General features: G+C 38.0%; 1 protein-coding gene across 11 annotated transcripts in view; it reads left to right on the forward strand.

Moving 5' to 3' along the window:
* LOC105668862 (lachesin-like) overlaps positions 1 to 26,242 on the forward strand; it is a 201,747-nt gene that overhangs the window by 124,698 nt on the left and 50,807 nt on the right. For all 11 annotated transcript variants that reach the window (XR_001100181.2, XR_001100182.2, XR_001100183.2 and 8 more), the window contains one exon: positions 18,062 to 18,189. The gene's annotated coding sequence lies outside the window, so the exon portion shown is untranslated. The remainder of the gene's footprint in view (positions 1 to 18,061; positions 18,190 to 26,242) is intronic.

Consider the following 26,242-nt stretch of genomic DNA (forward strand, 5'->3'; position numbering starts at 1 on the left):
AGCCGGCGACTCCAATCGCGAATACAAAGCGATTCGATAATCGGTAATGGAATCAAATTTGCTACTAATAGCTGGTAAATTGAATAATTCTTAAGGGAAATATCGCGTTGGGATGATACGCTTATTACCTTTGGGATTAAATGTCTATTGTGAAGCACGTTCTAATGAACGTTCTTTTTACGTTCTTTTTACGAGATAAATGTAATTTTGCTAGATATGATATTGATCTCACCGATCAATTTTTTCTGAACGATCTATTCTTCTGTGAAGTCTGCGAATCAACACGTAGATGTAAAAAAAAAGGAAATTGAATCTATTTGTTTTATTCATGCTGCAACGCGAGATCAGTATCGAATAACCGACGTCGGCATCACTTGCGAGATACTCGCAAGGAAACGGAGCGTGAAATATTCACGACTCTTTTTAACGCGGTCCATCGCGAGGAATCACGTCGGTAAAATTGCTCGTCGTTGCTCCACTTCCGTCGGAGTTACGTCGTGCTTCGATTAAGATCGTTACGTGCTCCTTCGGTAGCGGTCGGCTCTGGGAGGGTAGGGATTTTTATACGACGTAGAGGCAAGTGTCGGATAATATACGGGAATATGAATGTCGTGCCATGAGCATTTTTCTGGCGTAACGTTATATGCACCGCGGTGAACGACGGTATCCGCCGTTCGCCGTGTACGCTCACGTAGGGATTGTATTTCTTCCCCGGGGTGCTGCGCGCAGCCTCTACCCACGGTGGTTTGAGGTCGGGAAACTACAGACGCCACTTCTCAGGAAGCGGACACTTCCGGCCGACCCGCCGCGAAATCGACCGAGAACATCGTGGATTATAATACGACGCGCACTGTCATAAATAACGGGGTTCATAAATAATAACTTTCCTACAATTTCAAGCACGTCGTATTTTTCGACTATGCAACAGCCGCGTATTCGGCAACCTATTCGCTTTTCGATTGTCACATGATCGGAATTAATTAGATGAATTGTTGAAATTTCTTTTACTTTTTAACTTGAATTGTTCAAGCTTAAAAGTGAGAAAAGATACAATTAATTCTTTAGTCTGCAGAGTTAATTTTTTCTTTTGAACTGATCTTCGAAAAGAGTTTGCTTTTTATTTTGATGAATTTTGATACGAAAGATGTAGAAATCAAGTTATACAAATTTCTGTTCATCAAATTTTTAGATTATTGTGTAAAAAAATATTTATTATCATAGTTTCGCATTCGTTATATCAAGATAGTGCAGCGAGTACAAGTAGTCTTCTGCACATTTTTCGTTCGCAATGAGAATTTCTCAGACAGACGAAGAGGAGGAATCCTCGAATGCAGTTACGGTGTGTCTGGTTTACATATTCGAGGACACTCGCTGCGAGATATCGCGGCGGACCTGTCGCGGGAAATCAAATTTATCGCGCTTTGTTTGTTCCCTTTTCGCGGGCTGTACGACTGCGGCGGCTGCTTTTAAGACGCCGCTTGCGGTATTGCTGCACTTTTCCGGCACACTCGGGCGCTACCGTGAATCAGATTTGTTTAGCAATACGTAGTTGAAGGAGGAAATTTCCTGTCGCTTTTACTATGGAATTCCGTCAAGCTGCGCTCGCGGAATACGTTCGGTCGATAGAAACCGAAGACAGTGCCACAAAACGATGTTACGTGGCGATTCTACGGTGCGATAATTTATATGAATGTCGAAGGAACGTCCAAGTATAACAGCGAAATAAAACATAGAATAAAATTGAATTGGAATTAGATGGAATAAAAGAGAATAGAATTCTCTGCAGCTCTTCGACGTACATGTACTAGTTGTCGATCGCGCGTCTGTTTCTTTCTTTTTTTCTTTCGTCCGTTTTCGGAAACGAAACGTATCGTGCTTTTTTCACATGAATGCATTGGGGGGTGTTGTTGGATTTAATTACACAGCTCGTGCGCGTATTTCGAGGTGTTTACGTCAGAAACGACATTCGCACGAAAAAAGTGTTTAGAAGTTTTTGCAGTAGAGATTGTGCCTGTGTTTTTTACAAAACACTTTTTCTGAAGTCTAAATAAAAACGTATACTGGTGTTTCGGTATTGGAACGTTAGTATGTGTTTTTAAAGTTAAAGTTAATTAAAATTAAAATTGCAAATAATTCAATTCTTATAACAATTAAAAAAATTTAATATTTACAACCGTAATAAAAAATATTATTTTTAAATTAATTTTGAACAATTTAGCCGAATCAAAAGGTAAAGCTGAATTTGAATTTTAGATTCAGTTAATAAATGTTAATATTAAATTATTATTGACATATTTAAAATTGAAAATTACTTAGCGAGTAAAAGATACATTAAAAAAATTTTTTAAGATGAAATCAATTTTAAATCAGCTAAAGATGCGATAGTTTAAAGAACACAATATCTATGCCATTCTATAGAGTTCGATGATAAATTGAGCGCGATGTCACGCATTATTAATTACTGTATTATCGTTGCAATAACGCACTGGGTGTCCCATAAAATCGAGGTGGTCTTTAGCGAAGCTTGGAAATGGCCGTTTTAGCACGATGCATTCTGCATTCATCTCGAACAGGCCAATTACCGAGCGCATCAGCATTCCGTTTATTCTTCAGGAATAAATATTAGCGTAAATGAGCGTTGTAAATACGAGCATCAAGTTTTTGTACTTAGTCCGATAATTGATTAATGACTACTTAATTGGTTTCATAAAGCTTATTTGCGAGCGGCGAATTAGAAAATTGAAGATATCAATATTCAATAGTAGACATACAAAACGATTGCGATCTTTGCGATCTTGCGATTTTTATATCTGTCATTCATCCCTTTAAGTAAGAAAGAAACTATCTTTTTTTTCACTATAGCGGGTAGGAATGTGAAATTGAATTAACGTGTTTTGACGACGGAGCGAATACCGGTGTGTCATGCAAGTTAGATGCAACATTACGAATATCCGACGCGTAATTTGCGCATTAACGATTGGTATGCAACAAGCGACGTCGCGATAGTGCAACGCGAATAATTAATTGTCGCCGAACTGGACGCTTTGCAGTTACGGCGGCTAATTTAACTAATACAAAATTTCGAACATTACTGAATCTAATTCCGGTGTAACTGACGGTGAGTTACAAAGTATATACGCTACATTTAATTAACAAGTTTCGCTATGCGACTCAAGTTTACGAATTAAAATAAAAAATTTTAATTCTGATTACATAATTGTTTCATTAAACACGTTGGAAAACAATTGTAATGTAATATTAATTTGCTTAAAGTTATTTTATAATAAAAATAATACATTTATTTAAAAAGTAATTATTTACAAAAATATTTACTTTTTCTTTTATTTTACATTATATATTTATTTAATGAAATAATTAATTATAATGCTTTAGTTGTTTCTTAACAGCTATATGATTATAAACGCAAAAGCAAAGTTAAAATAATAAAAAATATGCGACTTACATATTAAAACTAACATTTAATTTTTCTTGCAAAATTTTATTATTAGGACTGGTAATAAAACACCCAAAACGGCGACACCGTGAGATATCTTCGCGTAGATCCATAAAATATTTCACGACGGTTCGTGACAATGTCCTCTCTATCTCAAGGATCATATCGTGAAGGCTCCTTAATTTGCCTGCGAGAACGAACACATTCGCGACCGTGTTATCGTCACGCGTCTCGAAACAGCGTACTTTTACACTCCAGGTCTTGCAACGGATAGTCGAGGAAATGAAACCGTCTCTCGTCCACCGTGAAAATGATAAAAAACGGGGTCGGAGTTAGCTGTGGAGTCTTCTTCTTTCTCGTCTTCGACCACGACCGACCGTATCTTCTGGGTTTCGCGACTACGTACGCTGAATCTACCCGTGTGTGCCCGCTTTTGCCTGAATGTACGCCTGCGCCTGTGTGCGCATGAATGGGCTTTTTTGTTTTCCTGGAGGATTATCTGATATCAAAGAGGACGTGCACCTCGGGGACGTAGCCTACATACGATGCGCCGGTCGTCGAACAAATAATAATAAACTCCGGAAGAGGCTTTGCCGGAGGATACACGGACATCGTCCGGCCGTCGACGGCATCGGTTCTTCCGTTTTCTCGTGCCGCTCTCTCGCTCTCCCCTTCTTTCTCGTTCTCTTTCCATTTATTCGCCACATTCCGCCTACGACTGATCCCGTCCCGTGATAGGATGGACTCGCGCACGACACTGTGTGATACCTCTGATATCTCGTTGCGCAGATTAATTGAAGAGTCGTGCTAACGATGTAATTATTGCAAATCGGATTTCAATTCTATTAAAGTCACCTTGTGTCAATGTTTTCAGAGTATATGTAATTTTATATCACTTCAAAAACTTGAGGATTTTAAAAATTCTCAAAGCTTGGTTTTTTCCAATTTTACAATGTTAAAAATATCAGTGTATTAGAAATTTTATTATTATTTTATAAGCATTAGACTCTTGTATATTATGGCACAAATTTTTTTCAAATTTGAAATATGTTACATCGTTCTTACGAATCGCGGATTAACTTTTTTTTAAATTTTACGGTATAAATTATGGACACAAATGCGACTAGACACCGGTCGTAAATTGTCTCGATCCCAAAATCCGATCATATTTCAATGATCATCGTTCAGACCGATTTGCCTTGCGCGTAATGTAAAGCTCAGGTCCGCTTATCGGATCAGTGGGCGCGTCGATTGTCGAGCTTTCCAAGCTCGCGCTTCGGGCGCTCGTCTTCCGGGATCCGCGTATCCACGGCAGGGTAAACTACGCCATTTCGCGGACCCTGTAACCGCAGCTAGCCGAGGGAATTGGCCCAAAAGTCTGTATCTCGTCGAAAGTTCGACAGCTAGTTCGAGGAAGTCAATCCGCTGCTCTAACGAGGCCATCGTAGTCATCGAACCGCTCATGGCTTTCTCTTCAGTCTGCAGTCCAGATTAGAGAAAGGGCTGCGGTGAGAGAGTCCGAATCGCTCGTGGATAGAGCTGCACATAGATGTGCTTGTATAAGTCTTACTTCTCATGTGCCACATTGGTACACACATTGTAATAGGTTTATAACATCATTATTTGGCAAATTAAAAAATATTATTATTCTCTAAAAAATATTATTACTTCTAATAAAATAATAAAGACTTTGCAAAGTATTATTTTAGAAGCGCGTGAGAGTGAGAATAATACATATTCTTGAACGGAAAATATGAATTCAATTAGGATTCGCGATAATGTAAAATAACTCAAGAAATTTTCGCCTTTCTCAGATTAGAGCGGACACCGCGATGATGGAGTTTGAGCTTTCAGTAGCTAAAATTACAAGCCTCTCTCCGCACATATACATATATGCTCGAGTAATCTGTCATCCACGCAGATCCTCATTTTCATCCTATCATCCTACCGCACGAGTTGTTCTATCTTTCGCATGGATCATCATATTATAGTCCTTCGAATATAATGTTTGGTAGTGCAGGTCAGCTGAATTGAGGATCAGTGTGAAAATCGTAGTGGCAAGAGAAAATAGGTGGTAGAAGATTCCGTATAGTTCTTGCGTAATGGCGATTTAATTAGGATCTATGTAAAGACGCGAGCTTTTAGGGAGGTATTTTTTGCTTTTACGTGAGCTTTTCTCTTGCAGCCTAGATTAGAGGAAGAGCCGCGGTCAGAGAATCTCAGCCCTCTCAGCGAATGGAGAGAATCTCAAATATAAAATCACACAGCTCTTACTTCTCGTTTACTTTGTCATCCAGTCACACACGCTTTATTCTACGATTGGAAATTGATTACAAGTATATATAAGTTTTAATATTCCATTTTTAGGTTTTCAAATATATGGGAATTATACAGTAACCTAAATTTTTCTAATGTAATAATATTTTAATGCTACTTTTGAATCCTTCAAATTTGCAGTTCGAATTATTTGAGCTTCTCATCCATAAAACTTTAAATAAATTAAGCATTGAAAACAGTAGTGTGTGAACAGTAGTGTTTTTCTATTTCCACATTGATGCGATTTTGTTTTTCAATCTTTCGTACGTGAATGTTTCGTACGCGCGCGTCTCCGTAAAAAATAATGCCGTAGAATCTCGCGGAGTGTCTATACAATTTCGAACGGCGGCGCGTGTACGGCATAACGTTAATGGCTTTGGAGTGTCGCGGTTCCGAGACACGTTGCAACATACGCACCCACACACACACACACACATATACACACACATTCTGTAACGCAAGCACCAGTGAGACATCGTTATGGCACTCGGCTACAGACGTGTGCAATCCTCGAGGGTAAGAGCGTATTCAGCAGAGTGCGGGCGAAATCGAAGCGAGATCCTCCAAAAGGACCGAAATAGTCGTCGAGGTACAAACGATGTAATTACATTCGAGAAGACCTGAAATTTGCCTGCTTCTAATGAACGATTGCAAGAAGCTTCTTTTCCGGAATTATTAGATATGTAAATATTTCTGTTTCTGTTTCTGTTTCTCGGAAAGAGCTGTTGTTTTCGTATGTACAGTAGCTTTATAGCATTATTTGGTATTAATTGAAGCAAAATGCATGAATATCTAATATATTCATTATCAATTAAAATAAGGTATGTGAATTTTATGGAATAATCAAACAGTTTTAATTAAAACTTATCGGTTTATATAAATTAATACCGCGCGTATTACCGATGTCTGCCACGCGCATTTATTCTGGATGAACGAAATTTGGATCCGTATCCGTTGCGAACAAAACAGAAAGAAAAAAAACACAAACGATTCAAATATTTTTATTTCGGCCTGACTGCGTAGATTTTCATGCAGTATTATGTTTCAACAGCGTTCCCTTGCGTTCGCTTCTGAAAAGGAAGGAGTCGGAACGCATCGCGGCACAGCCCGATGGAGCGGATTTCGATAGCATATTTTTTGTAATGCCGCCTGGTAGCAAATGGCAACGCATCTGTCATCAACAACACACAGGGTAGTATCATTCGGTTTCCGTACGCTCCTCTACAATAGATACATTTGTTTCCGCTTTCTATCGGAAACTAAATATAACAGATACAGATTCCGTTCTTTCTCTAGAACGCAGATAAAAGCGTTGATGTAATTCCGCAGCAAAATCAGGCTATTGAATTAAAGAACGTTGTAAAGTAGAAAAAATCGTTTTATTTTTAGAGAAGAGAATATCGATGTGAGAGATCCAATTTCATAGATTTTAGAATAAAATTGTAAAAAGCGGTTGAAAAAACAAATTTTTAATTAAAAATTTTTTTATGTGAAATTAAAATATAATACATAAATCACCATCACTTTTGCCATTATTTTAAAGCTTTGCTTTATTTGTTTCAGTCGCCATTTGTGTTACTAAAAATTCATTGTCATCAATGTTTTATAGAGCTATAAAAGAAATTATATATTTTTGAACAATTCTTTTTTATTGACGACGTTTCTTAAGATAAGAAATTAATTTAAAAAAAATTTATTCCACATTGTCTAATTACTTTCACTTCTTCTTTTTACTTAATCTAGACGTCTCATTTTCGATTTAAAAAGGTAACTCCATTGTCTGTTTGACAATAAAGCATTTTGTAAGCATCCTTATTAAACTATAAGAAGCAGCATTTCTGGCACGCGCGATGAGATAACAGGTAATTTCGTTGAAGGAACAATCAATGCAATGGCAGAATACCGGCCGAGATCCTCATGCCGTTATTAAACCGCGCGATGTGATAAAATGCCGTCTTGTCGTGGCGGAAGTTCTCCCGTCAAGTCACACCATGAGCTCGCTAGGATATTTCGATGGGAATGCGACTTCCTGTCACAGCTCCTGCTTGTCATCAGTGAATTTTTCGCGCGAGGGCTCTTGGCGAATCAGCCGTCGCGCATCTTCGCGACAGGATGTTCGTTAGTAGGATTTCTTTCCTCGACCATCTGGCTACTCGATTCTAGGATATTCTTCTCGGCGCGTCTTTTTTTTTTTTTGCGGTTTTTCTCATCGAGCACAATTCATCGGTCTCGTTTGAGAAGGAAATTGACTACTATTCAATGTAAATTAAGATTAAAAATTTGTCACGTTAGGAGATTATTAAAGAAATATTGCAAAAATGTTTAACGAAAAGTATTTAATTGTTTCTAAACTGCGAAGAAATTTTGCAAGATATGCTACTTAAAATGCTTCAAGATCATTAATAAGAGAGATTATACGAATCTTAACGTAAGACATTTAACTGCGAAGAGTCGAATACGCCGCCGGTGTGAGCAAAGTTTTACCACCAATATATCTTTTCAAGACAGCGGGTACAGTGTCACGGTAGTCTCACATGATTCTCCTATCGCAGCTGACTATTCGAATGTCTCGGATATTGTCTCATTATCGGGCTTGATTAATGGTCTCTTACGCCGCGCGCACGTCCCCGTGGCGATTATAAGACGGTTTTAAGGAGACGGTTTTAACTTTCGGAGAGTTCGAATACGGACGAAGATTTAATCTGTCGAACTGAGCTTGTCAAAGGACTACTGGCAGGGCCAGAAAATGAGATTGGATCGATAAACTCAGAGGAGGAATGATAACACGAACTGCCGTCTCTCGTTAAGCGATCCTCGCCGGCGATAATGAAGTAGACACGGTCGACGACGAGCGAAGAGTTCATAAAGAAGGACCTATCCATCGGCAACGCCCTTTAATAATGATACCTTAATTAATCACTTTAATTTTCCTAATTATTAGTAACGACGGCGAACGACGCGACTGTCATTTAAATTTTAACGCATTCGGACTGATATTCCATTGATTACGCGATTGAGAAATCACAATAAAAAGTATAGAAACAATGGTCATTATCGCATTTTATAATTATTTCAAAAGTATCATAATAACTTTCTAAGGATTTATTTTTACGAGATTTTTCTGCGTGAAATCTGTGAAAATAGCTCACAAATTTGATAATAATATGCGATTAATATTTCAGCAAGCACTTGCTATTGATTGAACTCAGACAATTATTCTATTCCACAGTCCTGCGGAATCAGGACTCTATGCGAGATTTCTCTTTTGCAGCAAGCGAGCGCATTAATGCAGATTAGATGCGTGAGCTCTTCCGAAATTCCACTGCGCTCTCTACGCGATTCGAATGAAAAATCATGAATGAAAAATCCATCCGAGAGACACTCGCAATCTTTCCGTCATCAGGATCTTTCTTCGACGCGTACGAATCCAAGATCCGGTTTCAAATTCTGTCGAACGTTGTCTCTGGAGCTGCGATCGGTCGAAGGATTTATTTGAGAGGATTGGCGCTTTCTGCCGCCTCATCAGCAAACCCCGCGCCCGGAATCGCACGATCCCCTCTTGTCCAAAGATTTTCCCATCTCCGGTGCATATGCAGCCGCCGCCGTGGCAAAGTTACGATGTCGTTCTTATTTGCAAGAGCGCGGCGCAGCCCGCGGACTCCGAATGCAAATGCGGTCGCGGCTCATCCTAGGCTCGGCGCGGCGTGTCGCATCCCGGAAGTTAGATAAGCGAAAGACGACGTCGATGCGCCAGGACACCAGCTGGGACACTCCCGGACTAGACGCGATGCACTTTGCCGCCAGCCGGCCGGCTCCCACCAGCCGGCTGGCTGACCGACTTGGACGTGACGGGAAATTAGGACGGCAAAACGAGTCGTGAAGTCGGCGACAGTGCGATTAAGGTTGTTTAATCGCACGCTATTAAGATCAACTAGAAAGTGTAAAACGCTCACTTTTACGTGATTGCTGTAGAACATCAAGGTAGTTGACTAAAAAAAAGATTATTGTAAACCAAAAATTTTTGAAATTACGTATGACAAAAATGTAGAAACTTTTATCCTAGAAATTCCACCTTGAACATTCCACCTTTGAAATTCCGTTCTGGAAATTTTGCCCTGGAATTTCCAACCTGGCTATTCCGTTCTTGGAAACACAAATTAACGAATTAACTGGATTTACACATGAGAAATATCAACATCTAATTTTGAAGATAAAATATCAATAGGAAGAAATAAGAAAAGGAATCTGAAGGATTTAATATTCTTCTATTTTCGTCCATTTAGTGTGCGAAATCCTATTAGTATAACGGCATTTCTTTGCAATTAAGAGAACGAAAGCTTTACTTTAATGATGTTAGATCGAAAATCAATAACGAAACTCCTATAATAACATCAAGTCGAAAGTTCAACGAGATTAATTTAATACAATATTCGCATGAAATCATTATAAACAGTCTATATGTTCTAATTAAACATTGGAGTAGAAATGTTTTTATGTTAACATTAACAAACGGTGGAAAATTTTTAATATTATTCAGATTTAGGCGTTTAAAAATTGTGGAAGAAAAATTACATTATCCAAGTGACTTGAGGTATTCAATTTAATTAAAACTCCTTATACAAAAAAGAGAAAAAGTTAAATGCGATGTCCGAAAGAAATGTGTAATTGTAAAGCAGCGGCGCTTTCTAGAATCTTTGCGGTGCAGTCTTTTAATCCATAGAGAACTAGAGTTTTTTTTAGGTAGCGCGTCACGATAGACATCCGTGATTAGTGGAATCGCAAGCGGCACAGATAGGACACGCTGACATGTTTTCAGTAAATTTTTTGGAAGGACTGCGTGTACAATATTTACATATGTATACGCGATGGGTGTATATGTCGAGCCAGAAAAGCGGGACGAGACGCAAATCTTCAAGGCACGGCTCTAAAAAGAACCCGCGGCGATGCTTAACGAGCTTCCTGCCGTGTCGGGATGTCGATTCTATGGCGGTATTCAGACGCGAATCTTGGCGTGGAGCGCAGAGCCGGGGACCGACATTGACAATCGGCAGCTGCCATAGCCATTGTCTCACCACGCGTTTCCGTCGCGTTTTTTGGAACACTCCAATAAAAGTCCGCTCGCTTTTTCTCTCGCCGAGTTCCATCCCCGATTCGCCTCGGGGTGCGCGGGAATAGCTTGCGATTATTAGATCGGGATCAGAATCTTTTAAAAGGCTGAATAGCAGCAATTAGTAAACGTAACAGAAATTTGCATTTGAGAGATATACAATCTTGCAAATGAATAAAGTTGTACGATTAATATTGTTTTACAATTATATTTCTCTAATGTTTAATTTTTATTACCAGTTTTCTATAATAATTTTCCTCGTATTAATTGTTCTAGTATAAATATTTTTGTAACGCAACTAGTTTATTGTAACAATAACATATATGCCTTTTTTTCTTATCATTACGCGATGCTGCATTTAAATATTGCGGTTTTAACTGCGCAACACTTTACGTTGTGCGAACTTAGCTCCGGTAATATATAGGGATGCAAAAAGCACCTCTCTAAAGCCATTAAGGCCGGCTATTCTTCGCGCAAATAATGGTGAGCGTTTCGATTTGCGTTATTATGAAGTTGTATCCTTGAGGATACGAGTTATCGGCGGAGTACCTTTATTGCGATTGCCAGCCTGGTTCCACCGCGCCGAGGGGGAATCAATAACCGGATACAATGTCTGAGAAATAATAAAAACGTATAACGCATTCTGGACGGATACTCCGAGTCAGCCGTGCCCGCGGCCATTGCAGTATTAATTCCCATGCACCTCGCGTTTTCCACTATCGTACACTCTCTCGCAACCCACACGCGCGTACGCACGATTATCCTTCGTGTTCTACATTCTCAGTACGAAGCAATTTTACGCCTATAATACGAGTATCAAAACATACCAGGTATTACATGTACATTCTTCCGTGAACAAATGCAATAATATTAATAGCGCCAGTACATCAGTGAATAATCAGTCATTGTTGAACTCATGTTCGCGTGTTACGCATGTATGATAAGGTATTTGGATTTATAGGTCTCTCGAAACAGCAATAAAATACAGGAATAATAATGTAACGTATTGCGCCGGTAATATCAACTAGGAATAGAATTTAATACGCGCTGAATACAGAGGGTCAAATTTCGAGCAGTTTGAATTTGCTTAGCGTTTAGATAGCGTATTCTCAATGCACATTGTACCATAAAATTAACGCCGGACCTACCGTAACACAAGAAACGCACGCATGCGAGTAATAGCTTTAAAGAGTTCGCGGTCTCTCTCTCTCTCTCTTTGCGGACCCAGGAATCTCCCCCTTTTTTCCCTTGGAACACGCCGCTTTATCGCGGCGATCTAAAATTACCGGAAATTATGCAGAGTACGAGCCGTCTGTACAACGACGCCACATTGTTTGTGCGTAAAGACCGCGTGAGTGGAAATATTATTTTTAATCGCTGTACATGACGCACGCGTCAAACAATACCAGGGAAATAGAGGTACCTCGCATCAACGCAACGATCGCAACGAATGATATGTTTTATCCGAATAAAATGTAAACACGAATTACGGCGCGATTGATTGATTTAATGGTGCTCTTTAATAGTAATTAATCGGTAATTTATCGCTTTCCCCGCTTTCTAGTTAATTTGCGTAAATTATTCCATGCGACAGTATATTGTAAATACGCAACACGCAACATGTAAACTGTAGACCTAAAGAAATATTTAATGTTATTCGATATTCGCGCTTTGTAATCGGTAATGATCGATTCGTGAAACGAAGATAATTTCCGCATGCAAAATGTTAAAGCGCATCTATCGCGTAGTATTTACCGCGGTGGAAAGAGATAGCGTGTAATTTCGGTTCAAAGACCAAATGAAATATTTGTTAACCAAAATATTTCAGCGATTTATAAAATATATTGGTTTTGGAAGACACCGATGGATCAAAGGCATGTTTTCAGTATTCATCGCAATCCACATTGTTACATTTTCAAAATTGTTCACATTATTTAGCGAAAATATACGTATAGATTCTTATCGGTTACATTCACTTTCATTTCGAATGAATGCGAAATAGGCAAAATATTCTGGTATTTGCAGTTATAAAATACTTTGTTATTGCAAGAGTAAGCAATAACGGAGATGTAGCTAACAGTGCGAGCTTGATATCATTTTATATCGCATAATCAGGACATGGCGCGCGCGAATACCGTATCATCGGCATTCGACGTGGACACATGAATACGCGCTTGATTACCCATTTGCATTTTTGATTGTATGACTGTAAATCAATTTAAAGCGGTGCTTCCGTTCTCTCGCGTCGACAGCGCTTTCATCATAATTTAGCATGTCCCATCGCACGCATTTCGTTACGATTATCCGAATACGTTATCCCCCGTTAAATATCAATATTTAAGGCGTACGAGCATGTTCGCGCACTGGTGTTAACATCTCAAAAATGTTTTGGTGCATTATTTATTGGCTGTAAAACAGTAAAAAAGATTAATTATTATGATTATGACAAGTTTAATTATAGTGCGCGATGTTGCAATTCAAATATAATGAGTATTTTAATAAGTAAACATATTTTCTGTTAAATATACATATATTCTATGCATATAAATTGCATATTAAATATTGTGTGAATATATTTTCTATTACGTATATAAATAATGAATTTTTGAATGCATTCTTGTATGGAGTCCATAAATTTTATAGAATTTGTAATGATGTGCGATAGCAGATTTTCATAGATATTATCTTGTCAATTATTTTCTTGTAACTTTTCGATTGTAGTATATAAATTGTTATATGTTAGTTATAAATTGTCTGGTAGAATAATATAATAACATTGCGGGAAGAAAAGCAATCTCGATGCACTATTAGCTGCTTTTATTTGCAGCACAATGCATTCTTACGTATCATAGAAGTTTAGTCTTTCGTGTCTGAGACATTTCAGAATATTACATTAGCGACGGTTAAAAGAAAATCTCGTATGAAATAACATAAGGAAAATAAACGAAGAAAATGCCGTAATATGTGTCAAACTGTCTTGTTATTGGAACAGAAAAATAGTTTAAGTAGTGCTTCACGATACTTAATTACGTGGAATATTAAATATAAAATTTTGAAAGAGTATATTTTTTTCGAAAAGCGTAATATTTTCTCGACATTAGAAAAATGGGAAAATATGACGCAAAATTTATGAATTATTGCTCGTATTCAATGCGCCTACGCAAGCGCGTTCTTAAATCATTGAAAACTACTTTTGCTCAGAATTTATTTGAACCGTAAATGGACTAGATCGGGACGAAAAGAGATAAAAATTAGCCGCTGGACGATATCAGTTCTCTATCGGCCCCTCCCTACAGTAGATTTTGCTGCTTAGCAGATGGAAAAGCGAACAAAGAGAGAATGGACTCGCGCATACAGCGGCGTGATGGTGAAAGTGTGGACTATCGGACTATGGAATTGGATGAAGAGACGAATCGAAGAGAGGAAACCGAGGAAATAAAAGAGAGTAACGGTCGAGAAAAGCGCAAATGTCAGGAAACGAAAAAGCGCTCGATCGAGAAATGAAAAATTGAAGATGCGCCGACGGGGAAGAAAATGGCAGCGAGAATTCGAACAGGCGAGCATGACATATCAAAGAAGCCCGGAGAGAGCTATGTCGAAACTGAAATGCGGAACACATAAAGTGCTGGGAAAAATGTTAAAGGTTACAGAGAAGAGAGACAAAAAGTGAGCAAATGAATAACAGAGGTGGAAACTTGTTTAACGTTACACGCGACTGACTGACTTTCAGACACTGAATGCAATTTTTATATCGAATAAAACTGCACTAGCCGACCATATTTAGCGCTAAATGCAAAATGCGAATGCAGAATAAAGGATAAGTAACGCGACGAGTAGAAATACGATGAAAAAACAGCAAGCAAAATTCACGGATAAAAGCGGGGCGGAATGTAACATGGCGAAAGAATGGAAATCCACTCGCTTGACTGCGTATCTTTAGCAAAAAAGGGGTAAAAACACGGAGTAATAAAGCGAACGGCCAGCGGGACAAAGCCGTTTATCTCAAACTCGTGCGAAAATTAATCGTACAAAATTAAAAATCGTAAAAATTATTAGAAATGTTTTTTAGTTACGCTTAAACTATAGACATAAAGGAAGCAGAAGGAAAGCAAAAGGAGAGAGCATTGTACTAGCAGCGAAAGAATTGGTATAAAAACAAGGCAGGAGACAACAAGGAAGGATAAGAAAAGGCGCAAGTGGAAGAAACGAGCCAATAGAAAGAAGAAAAGGGAAGATCGAGCGAAACGGTCGTTTTTATCTCGTAAGGAGTACGCAGAATGCCACTTGTCGTACATCTTAATATGACACTAAACATAAAATCATATCAAAAGTCGTATGAGGAAAACTGGTCGGAGATAATTGAATGGTTTTACGGGGCCGCACTATGGCGCACGACTACCCCGAGATGGGGATCGTTTCCGACGGAAATTTCTACGGTTACTGTAACATGCGCCGTGGTAACGGCAGAAATTTATTTGCAACGCGACACTTAATTATAACGAGTAATGCGAACTTAACAGAAGAGAGGGGCATTGACATTAATGATAATATACATTTTAATACACTATCTTGAAAGTGGAATAACTGATGTTACTTCGCATCTCAGAAATGGAATGTGACCATTACTTTGTTGAAAGATTAGAATAGATATATATATATATATATATATATAGAGAGAGAGAGAGAGAGAGAGAGAGAGAGAGAGAGAGAGAGAGAGAGTATTTCAAAGATCATCAATTTTTAATTTCTAAATAGTTTATTTTTGTATTATTCTTAATTTTCACAATTTCAATTTTTCTCTATCTTTGCACGATTAAAAGTTTAATTTAATGCATCTAATCTATAAGTATAACTGACTTGAAATTAATTTGTAAAAAAATTTTTTGAATATAATTTAACTTACATTTTTAGCGACTAAGTACGGTTACATTAACATTGTATACATCGTAAGTAGAGTCGATTACATATTCTCTTTCTATATGCAGCCTATATTGCAACTAAGATCACGAAAAGGGAATAGGTAACGATATTTAACGGTGTCAATCCGACTAACCTAAGTAGTTCATGACTAATTATATCCCGTTAATAATCTCTTAGTTTCGAAAGTGCGATGTATCAATATTATATTAATCAACAGATTTACCGCGCGTTGAATGCTAAATATATAATTAACTCTTAATCTTCCCGCTTTATTTACATCAAATTTGCAATGAAATTCTATATTTAAAGTGTATCTTGCATTGATTGGAATATTGGACCAAGTGCCGATGAATACGTCATTATCGCGATGCAAAATACTGTATTTGCGTATATCCGCTAATACGATCGACTCAAGCCGCTCGAAATCAATTATATCCGATTAGAAACTTTTCAGCTTTGTATAACCTCTCGCGAGAGCTATCGATAGCAACAACGCGAGCGAAAGGGGAGGGGGGGGGGGAGGTTTAATTAACACGGAGATCAGGTCGGGCAGTCGAATTGGAAATTACTGGCGCGGAGTCGCGGGTAAGGTTAATCCCCGGAAAGCCCCGGCTCACCCCGCGAGCGAGAAACAGGGTGAAGTAGAAAGGGAGAGATAAAATGAGGCGACTCTCCACGGTACGAGACACTTCGAGTTTATAGGTACAGCTTCGAATGCCGAGGCGACGGTCACCTAATTCGTACCTAAGCACCAAAGGTTGCTGCGGCGGCTTTAAATATGTAACGGATGCCACTGGCGCATTGTGTACTCTTTCGCAAATACGAATGCACTGTGTACGTGATGATACTTCCGAGGAACTCTTCGGGCGCGTACGACGGCGTGAATGTTCGCGAGTCGAAGATTTATGACCCCAATGGTCTACGTGCAACAACATCAAACTGATTGATATAAACCGACATTTCATTTTATTTTTATCTGTTAGCTAGAGTGGCGTTTAAAGCGGAAAAACACATTCGCGAGATTTTCAAGCAGGGATTTAAATAAACACAGCCAATAGTAAAACGCGGAAATTGTTAAGCGAAGTATTATAGTGTTAGTGTTCTTAGATTGACACAAGAAATATTTTAAATATTTTATTAATAATATTTTGTTTTAGCGTGCATAGTATAATATTTTATAAAGAATATTTTATTAACTTTTTCATTGGACACGAGGAATATTATTTATTAATATTTTGTACAACGTGAGATAGAGCAACATTCGTTTTTCGAAGCGATTATTCTTACGATCGACAGTCGCGCTCGACGAGAGTAAAATTTTTGGCTAGACCGCAAAGCTTTACCGTGGTTTGAAATGCAAAGCTTTCAATGGTGAGATCCGGTGTGACATTCTGCGCACACGCATGTCGCACGCGCGTCGCGCGTTCGAAAATATTGGGCGTGCGGTAAAAGTGCAGCTCGACCTAAATACCAGGAAGAACCGAAATTTCCGGATTAAATTTTTCGCTAGCGGATTGAGGTTTCGCGTTTGCGAGGGACGCGTTCGCAATTATTAAAGAACGGCGTACTTAGTTTTTGCCGCTGCGCGTATTACCGACGAGAGAGATTTTAGGTCGCGTGAAAGAATAACGTTCCGAGTTCTCTGAAAATGCACATTTCCTCATTATATTCCACTTTACCACTTGATTTAGAATATCATAAAGTATTTTAATATAAGAGAAATCTGATATTTCAAGGTTTGGATAGGAACAGGAAGTTGTGGATAAAGTCGTTATATGTAAAATTCTGCATATGTAGGAAAATTGTAAAATTGTAAAACAAATAAAATCTAAAATGCCGATTTTACTTTAATTATGTATTTTAACAGTTGAAAATAATAGAATAAATGCAATTTAAAATGTCGATTTTAGTACAATTATTTGCAAAATTGAAAGTAATAGAGTGAAATCTAAAATGTCGATTTTAGTATAATTACTTACAAAAATTGAAGTTGGTTTTTAATAGCATAAACTATGTTTTACATTGTTACAAATTTGTACTATTACTAAAACTACGTTTTACATTGTTATAAATTTGTAACTATTACTAATTGAGATTAGTTTTGATAGCGTATAGCGATTAATAGTGATTAAATTGTCGATTAAATTATATATGAATGATTAAAAGTGAATTAAATTATCGAATATCATCGATAAAATTTATCGAATATCATCGATAACGATAATCTCATAGAAATACTAAAAATCAAATTATTTCTTTCGCAGGTCAGCATGAGCAGGAAAGAGTTTTAGCGACAAGCGCGACGCGAAGCTAAGAACGCATGCCTAAATTAGCCTGGGAAGCGGATAATTTGCTGGTAAGCGGCTAACGGGTCACTTCCAGGGGATAATAGGTAAGTTCAGAGCATAAGCGCTTCGAGTATCTGCATTACGGAAGAGAGAACTCAGAAGCAGGATTTAAATATCATTTGAAACGTTAGGAGAATATATATATAACCATTGTGTTCTAACGAGAAGTCTCTTCCACGTCAGTTGCTTGAAATTTCTCACAATACGCACTTGTTCGACTAATTAGTTATCGATCGTCAAATCGTGTTCTCGCTCGTGAATGAGAGGCTGCTCCGCCAACTCGAAAAACGAGACGTTTATCAAGTCCGCGCGCGCTGCGGAATGCAATTTCAAGAGTTTAATAAAGCAGGCGAGAGCGCACTCGGGACACACACTAGCAATTTGTGAGTTCGCATAATCGATGTATCGCCGCTGGTCATATTGGAGAGATCTTGCTAGCGTGTGCGTTATCGCAAAGCACGCTCGCTTGCTCGGTGCAGGCGTATTAATGGTATATTCATGCATTATGGAGTAATCTAATGTAGTCTAGAACTACTATTACAATGTCTATCTGTTCTAAATTGAGATATGTCGCAAAATTATGCGTAGAACGGTACAAATTGGGATCTTTAACATCTGTGTACAAGTGACAGTTGCGCGGAATAAATGTCACGATGATACATATATGCAAATGACACATACGCGCGCAACTCGGCATATTAAATAAATTGAGTAATTGCGCGAGAAAGCACACTTTTCGGGATATCGATAATAATTCCATTCGTTTCAATCACTTCAATATTTTGTGAATTTTATAACGGCACACACGTTTACACGAACGCTGTACAAACACCTCACCGCAATTCGACAGACACGTCAGGGTAAATTTTGCCTGTAGCAGTTATACATTCGCAGCAAGCTATACGTACACACATACACATCTCTCGCGCGAGAAGGGATGAAAGCGATGCTCGCAGAGTTGGCGATAAAGAGTGCCGAAGGGTTGGAAAAGGGAGCGCGAGGGCCAACTTCGCAGACAGTTTAAACCCCACGCCGGTCGGAAATCCGCCCATTCCACTCGGCGCGCGAATCCGAGTGGTATACTACTTGACCGTTCAAGTGGGGTCTGAATAGTGAATATCTTCGATATTCGCGGGGAAAGTTCGGCCGCGTGCTTCAACGAGCTCACGTGTTACGATGGCAGACGAACGCCGTGGTACGAAGAGGTCTGTAATAGGGATGGATATATTATGAACTATAATTGTGAAGCACAAAGAGTAAATGAACCGTATTATGAATATTCGCGATGAATTAATTTGTGGAATAGAGAGTTATAACCTTTTAGTCTTAAAAATATATATGTATATATATATAAAGAAAATTATTTATTAATTATATACGTAAATGAAAGCTTACAATTTTCATGAAGCGAACGTGTATAAATGTTGAAATTTTTTTTGAAATTGCAAATATTTTTATCAAAATTAGAGAAAAAGAGATATTCCACGAAAATCAAATAATTATTCATGAATAATGCATAACATTTTATCGTCAGAGAGGTAATATTAATAATTACTCGAGAGATGAGATTTCACTACAGATTTGTTATTAATATTTATGCATTTTTTATTGTTGCAAATAATGCTGTAAGTGTACTTTTGTGCTAGATTTCTAGATGTAATAAGGCATTTTTTTTAAATATCTATGACTCGATTATTATAAAGTTAAATTGGTTAGACGTACTCGCGGTCATAATTGAGTGGATAATGTGAAGACCGAACTACGCCGCACATATTTAATATGCGCGCAAAATTAATGGTTACCCCGGTCGAATGAAATTTTGCTCGAGTACCGACGAGATCGAGATTTCCAATAATACTACGAGAGTACGCCGGCCAAATAGAAATTTTAGTGGCTTTCGATTCAGTGAGTCCGTGCTCTTCGATCTCTCCGCCGTGGAAAATGCGATTTATCAATTTCCATTGATGTACAGAGTGCTTCGGGACTATAATCTACGGATTCTTCAACAAAGCCAGAGTTGAGTTTTCCTTAATGAAAATCTGATTGAGCAGAGAAACCATTTCTTTTTTATAACTTCAGAATCTTAATGCAGAATGTTTGCATCATGTTTTATACACGGACAAAAGATATACCTTATATTTTTTTGTATTTATGACGTTCTGTTTGTTTTCACTTCTGGATATTTCAATAATTCCTAGGACGCTCTAATGCAAAAATCATTGTCGCGCGCAATCGCGCGTTTGTGATTTTGAAATTCGCAAAAATTATGATGTCCACCACGGGTTTATCGCGGATGGACGACAGCGCGTTGATCGACGAATTGCCAGCAAATTGAATTCGGTCAATACGTTTTTGGCCGATATTATTGCGGCGGTCCAATCGACTGCTTTTATTGTCTGCACTAACTGCAGCGGATTTTCGACTGACGAAGGGAGCAAAGGGAATAAAACGAAATAATTACCGGTATCACGCATATTTACAACGCGCAAGGGCCGATGCGTTTTAACCGAAATGCGATTTCGCACCGCGCATTTTCATCAATTTCGCGCGTATTCGAGCTGCTCGACGGTGTGTAATGTGATGCATGATTGGATATCTATTTATCATATAGAAAAATATATTATTCCCTTTAAAAAACCTTGAAAAAACAATCACGGAGTTAAATAATCATAAAATCTTTATTTTCTATAATGATATATTGTCAATTTTCTAATTTACAAATAAATAAAAGATTTTATATGAAAAATTACTATGTACGGCAATAGTCGAACCATGCAGAAATTATAACAATTCCATATATAACAATTTTTACTATGTTTTTCACATAATGGCCATAGTATTTAAACTTATAACTTCTCTTATGATTCGTGACCACTTGCCGAATCATAGTAATTTTTTATATAAAATTTTCTCCATGAAATGAGATGCAAAAGGATTATGCAAAACCATAAAGTCAGAGTAATTAATCGAATATTAGAATAATAGAGTTAATATATTAAAAATTATCGTATTAAAAATAAAGACAATATTAATTAATAATCGTACAATGACATTGAACACCGTTAGATTACTTTAAATTTCTTGCAGCAGTGATCGTTTTAATATTCACCAACGTTTTAATATTAGCCGTATATTTCCAACCGTGATCGCGGGATTACTGTCAAAATTAAATTCCGGCGGCAATACAATATCAATAGCATTCTGACTTTTCAATTGGCAACCGCAGTATTATTACCGGAATGAAATTTCGGTGATAATGTGATATCGGTAATATTCTCACACTTTTCCGTCATGCGCGACCGCAGGATTATTATTCAAAATTAAATTTTGCCGGCCGCTGCGCAGTCGTCGCGATACGTGCGGCCGTCGATCGTAATCGTAGATTTCGTTAATATTACTGATCCGATTGATCGCGCAAACGGACATGGCTGCAATGTACGCGCTTTGGTTCGGTTCCATAAATCCTATCTCCCAACGGGGGACTTATCGATTCATCGGCTAAGTAAAGAGAGCGTAAACGCGGCGGAGCGCGTAATACGCGAGCTCCGGTAATCTGTCTATTCTTACATTATTTCCTCATTATTGAAATTACGTTACGCAAATTGAAAGCATCGAAACAGTTTTGTTCGAAATGTTCTTTAATTCATGCTTTGGCTCTTTTATATATTTAACAGATTTCGTTTATTCATGATACATTCTTTAAAATACTAAGTGCACTATCTTAAGAATAAAAACGCGAAAATAATTCTTAATATCTAATTTCAATTTTTAATTTAATACATCAATGTTAAATATAAGAATTACTAAATTGCACCGATAACATCGTTTACGTTAATTTGGCAATGTGAAATAAGCGAAATGCAGTTTTATTCGAGTTTCCGTGTGCCCGTAGGGAAATTTAATACAATTGGTTAAAATCAATTTTGCAAAATATAATAATAATAATAATAATGAACAATTTTGAATTTAATAATGCGTACCGTTTTCATACTGTATGTTAAACGAGTCACACACATTACGACGGAGTTTCCATAAGTTGCATCGATATCGAACGAGAAACTCCACCGTCCTAATTGAAGTACCATCAACATGTGCGGCAACTAACGAGCCACGTGGTCGCGCTCTCCGGTCGTTCCTATCATGTGGTCCTTTTCGAACGCGACGATAACGACAAATACAAAACCTAACAACGCGCTATCGATAGCGCCGCCGTCTCTCCGACATTGTGCTCGGACACCGCAACCTTTTGACTTCGATGGACCCACACTCTCAAGCATGACCCAAGATAACCCTTTCATCTGAATACGTCTGAATACGGTCCACAGACTTTTGTGTGAAGCCAGTCGGCTGACATTGTCAAATGAACAAAGGAACTATCGCGTATGCAAAATCAGAAATTCACCTAAATATGCAAAATTTAATACTTTCTTTTCAACTAAACTGTTGATTAAAAAATAGGAAGCAAGTCACTTTGTTATGGTTTGAAGCTAACAAGTTTTATAGCATTTGCCTCGCTGCGTAATAATTTTACATTTATGAAAATACATTATAGAATCACTCTTTCCTGATCGAATTATAATTAAACTTATAACGCGGAATAATTGTCGATAATAACTTGTTGTCGATATTCGTGTGGGATTTTTATTTTTTATATTTCACACTGGATCAACTGTAAAGTGGTTAGATTACGACCCGGTTTCGAATTTTCATCTGATTAATATCGTTGCGATAACTGCAGTAATGCAGTGATTATATCGCGACCGTAATTTCGATATTTGCACGGAGCATCCGCGACTTCCAAAAGCGTGCATGTACACGTGTGTGCGTGGCAAATATTATTCCAATAATTACATATCGAAACGATGCTTAATATCGCGTCAGAATTCGCGGCGGTAATAGCTGAAAACATAACAAAATTTGCACATATTTATGAGATTTTATATTGACGCAAAAGAGATACATCAAAATTCTATTATTTAGAGAGGGATTATTTCAATTTAACAAGTATTATTTATAATGATTGTAATAATAATTAATCGAAAATACATTTAATCGAGAATAATTCGAGCTTTGAGTGGCAAAACGCGAGACTCGTGTCGCGTGAAATTCGCAGCCTCGAGAATTCAGCCTCGTGTTCATGGTCAATCATCGAAACTCATCATCGGCGATCGTTATCGCGCCGTGAGTCGGCTCATCATTGACCGTTAAGTTACGATGGGAAAGTCCATTCGGTCAGAGTCGATTTTCATTATCGGCCGCGGGATCAGAGGGCGGTGCTTTGACGGACGCGCCTCAATGGGCTGACCGAGGATCGGGGACGATTCCGGGCGTCGTCGTATTTATGGGGACGCGCAGCGTGTGTAATAGCTCCGAGGGATATAGGGTAGAACGTAACTCAGCATCAGGAGAGCCGACCGGGCGCCACCACCCCGCGGCCCCCATATTCCCGTAATCCGGGGCAACACGCTCGTCCCCGCGCACACCATCACCACCGCCACCCATCGTCCTATAGATATCCCGAGCGGGACCTACAACCGCGAGCGTTTCACTTGCCAGTTACTTTGAGGTCGGGATACCACCCTCTGATGCGGTTCCCCCTCGTGCCCCGGCGTATCCTTTCCCGGGCTTCCCCTGTCCACTCGGATGCGATAGCATCTTAATCGTGCTAATTCGCGCCCACCCATCACCGGCCGACACCGGGTATACCGTGTTACCGGCCACGCTGGGATTTTGAGGCTTTAGCCTCCTGGCAGGACCCAAATTTAATATTAAAGCCTCCGGACGTCGGTCGGTGCACTCGCCGCAATCGATCGTAAAACTGTCTCTTAGCGTTTTATTTTTGTAGCAGTATTTTTAACGTTCTATTTGGGAAACCCTATATATGGGGTTTCATTATTGCGTTTGGAAATTGAACGACGAAAGAGTATTTTTTCCGTTTGATTCTGAAGAGATCTTTCGATGTTCTCTTTGAATAACGTACATATTTTTAGCGCTGTTCCAAAGACACTTTATCATCTCTTGAAAACTTTATTTTTGTCTGAAGGGAAAGAAAACCAAGAAGTATACTTTTGATACATAAATTGAAACGGTTTGTCTAGAACAAACAACAATCGAATTATTCATTTGGGGTTATTCATTTCAAAAACTGCAAATACTTATGAACATGTTTCGGATGTACTTTGGAATTGTGACTGAAATACATACGTTAATTATAAAATTTATCGTTTAAAAAGCAGGAATAATTCACTGGAATTGTTAGACTTTGGCAGGATCGAAGTTCGGCTTATATTCGACAAGATAAATCCATGAAATAAACAATCGACGACAAAACAGCACTATTTCCGGTATTATTACAAATCCTGCAGAAGCACTAGAATCGAAATCGGCTACAAAGTGACAAAGCAGAATAAACTGCGGAGCTTAACGTATAATGGTCTCTCGCATTTTAATCGAAAAGCTGTGTAAAGAATTTTGATACATTGGTTGACAAATTCGACATGTAATGCGCACAGTTATAATATGCAGCTGTTTGTATTTGTACAAGATTAAAACTGAGGTTTAATGTTTGAAAAGATCACGTAAGTTGTAAGGAAGTCTCGCGGGAAACGTTTGCGCGAAGTGTAATAAGAAAAAGTTGACCTTTGCATTAAACTTATTCAAGATAAGATGAAAAAAAAGAAGTAAAGCTCAGATCATATATTTGTAAGTCGTAAAAAAAGTTTATTTTATGAATATTGTGTGTAATATGCAAAAATATACCAAAACATGGAAACAAAATAAATTATGTTTCAAAATTTTGATTGTTAAAAAGATTTGTGCTTTATTAATCATACAAAATTATTTTTTTTTTGTAAAGAGTAAGGTAATTTTTAATAATATAATTGTTTCGTTACAAAAATTTTTTACTTGAAATAATTAAATGTATTTTTTATTTTGTTTCTATACGGCGGAGCAGTGTACACGATGAGGTTTTTTTTTTTCGAAAAATTCACATCTTGTTTGCCACATCCGTTTTCCGTTACTACGCGTAATGTAAACGGAAAAGTTTTCCATGATTCTACATTACCTTCTCATTGAAGAAAAGTTAGAAATCGGCATAAGAATGGAAACTTTGCTCTCTACAAAGTTCAAAGTCGGCATTGAATATCGGCTTCCGAGACTCCTTCTCATCGTCTGCGGAATCGAAGAGAGCGTACTATATTTAAAGTGAATTACAACTGCTTCGCGTTTAAGGACTTCACGAAATTTTCTTAATCAACACACACTTTTTATAGACTAAGAAAATGACTCGGTAAAAAAGTTTGAAGAAACTCTTTTGATGGAATATTGTGAGTTTTGTGTATTGATTTTAAGAAGATATTCTCAAAATAGTTATTTGTGCAAATAATATATCTTTTATAGATAAAAGCGTTATACATGAAGTGAAACTGAAATACACATTCAAAACATGGAAATAATAGGATGAAATCCAACACAGATTGTTTATACATAATATAACTTTGTTTCTATCTCTAATGCATATACATTTCACCGTTGGCACTGGTTATTTAATATTTTATAGACTTTTCTAAAAATTGAGATAAATTTTATTTTAAACATTCTACATTTTTTTTATACAACTACAGTCGCCAGATTTAATCACCTATTAACCGTCCGAGAATATTTAATGAGATCCTGCAGTAGGAGTGTCTAATAGTACCATTTGAAAATATCTCGATCCGCTTCGGGGCGGGTCGACGGGAATATGAACTTCGGTAATTATCGTCGACGTAATGTCTTTACCGAAGTGCCGAACCTAAAAGCATCGTGAAGCATCCGTCCGGAAAGTATGAAGTAAGGGAGGCTGTAACTAAATCGCCTTACGGCTCTCTACGAATGATGTTCAGGCGTAACGTAAGTACCGACGACAGCTCGGTAAATCCGATACGGCGAACATTATCCTCCGGGAGTCGTCTTACTTCGCGTTAACCTCGATCCACGAAAGGATCACACGAGTGCTTCGTGAAACACGTTAGTAATACAGAGCGTGCTCTCTCTATCTCTCGGAGAAAACGTAAACGTTTACAATTTGACTCCAGGCGAGAAAAATCTATTGCG

The sequence above is a fragment of the Linepithema humile genome, chromosome 2 (assembly GCF_040581485.1).
Source record: "Linepithema humile isolate Giens D197 chromosome 2, Lhum_UNIL_v1.0, whole genome shotgun sequence".
Taxonomy (NCBI): domain Eukaryota; kingdom Metazoa; phylum Arthropoda; class Insecta; order Hymenoptera; family Formicidae; genus Linepithema; species Linepithema humile.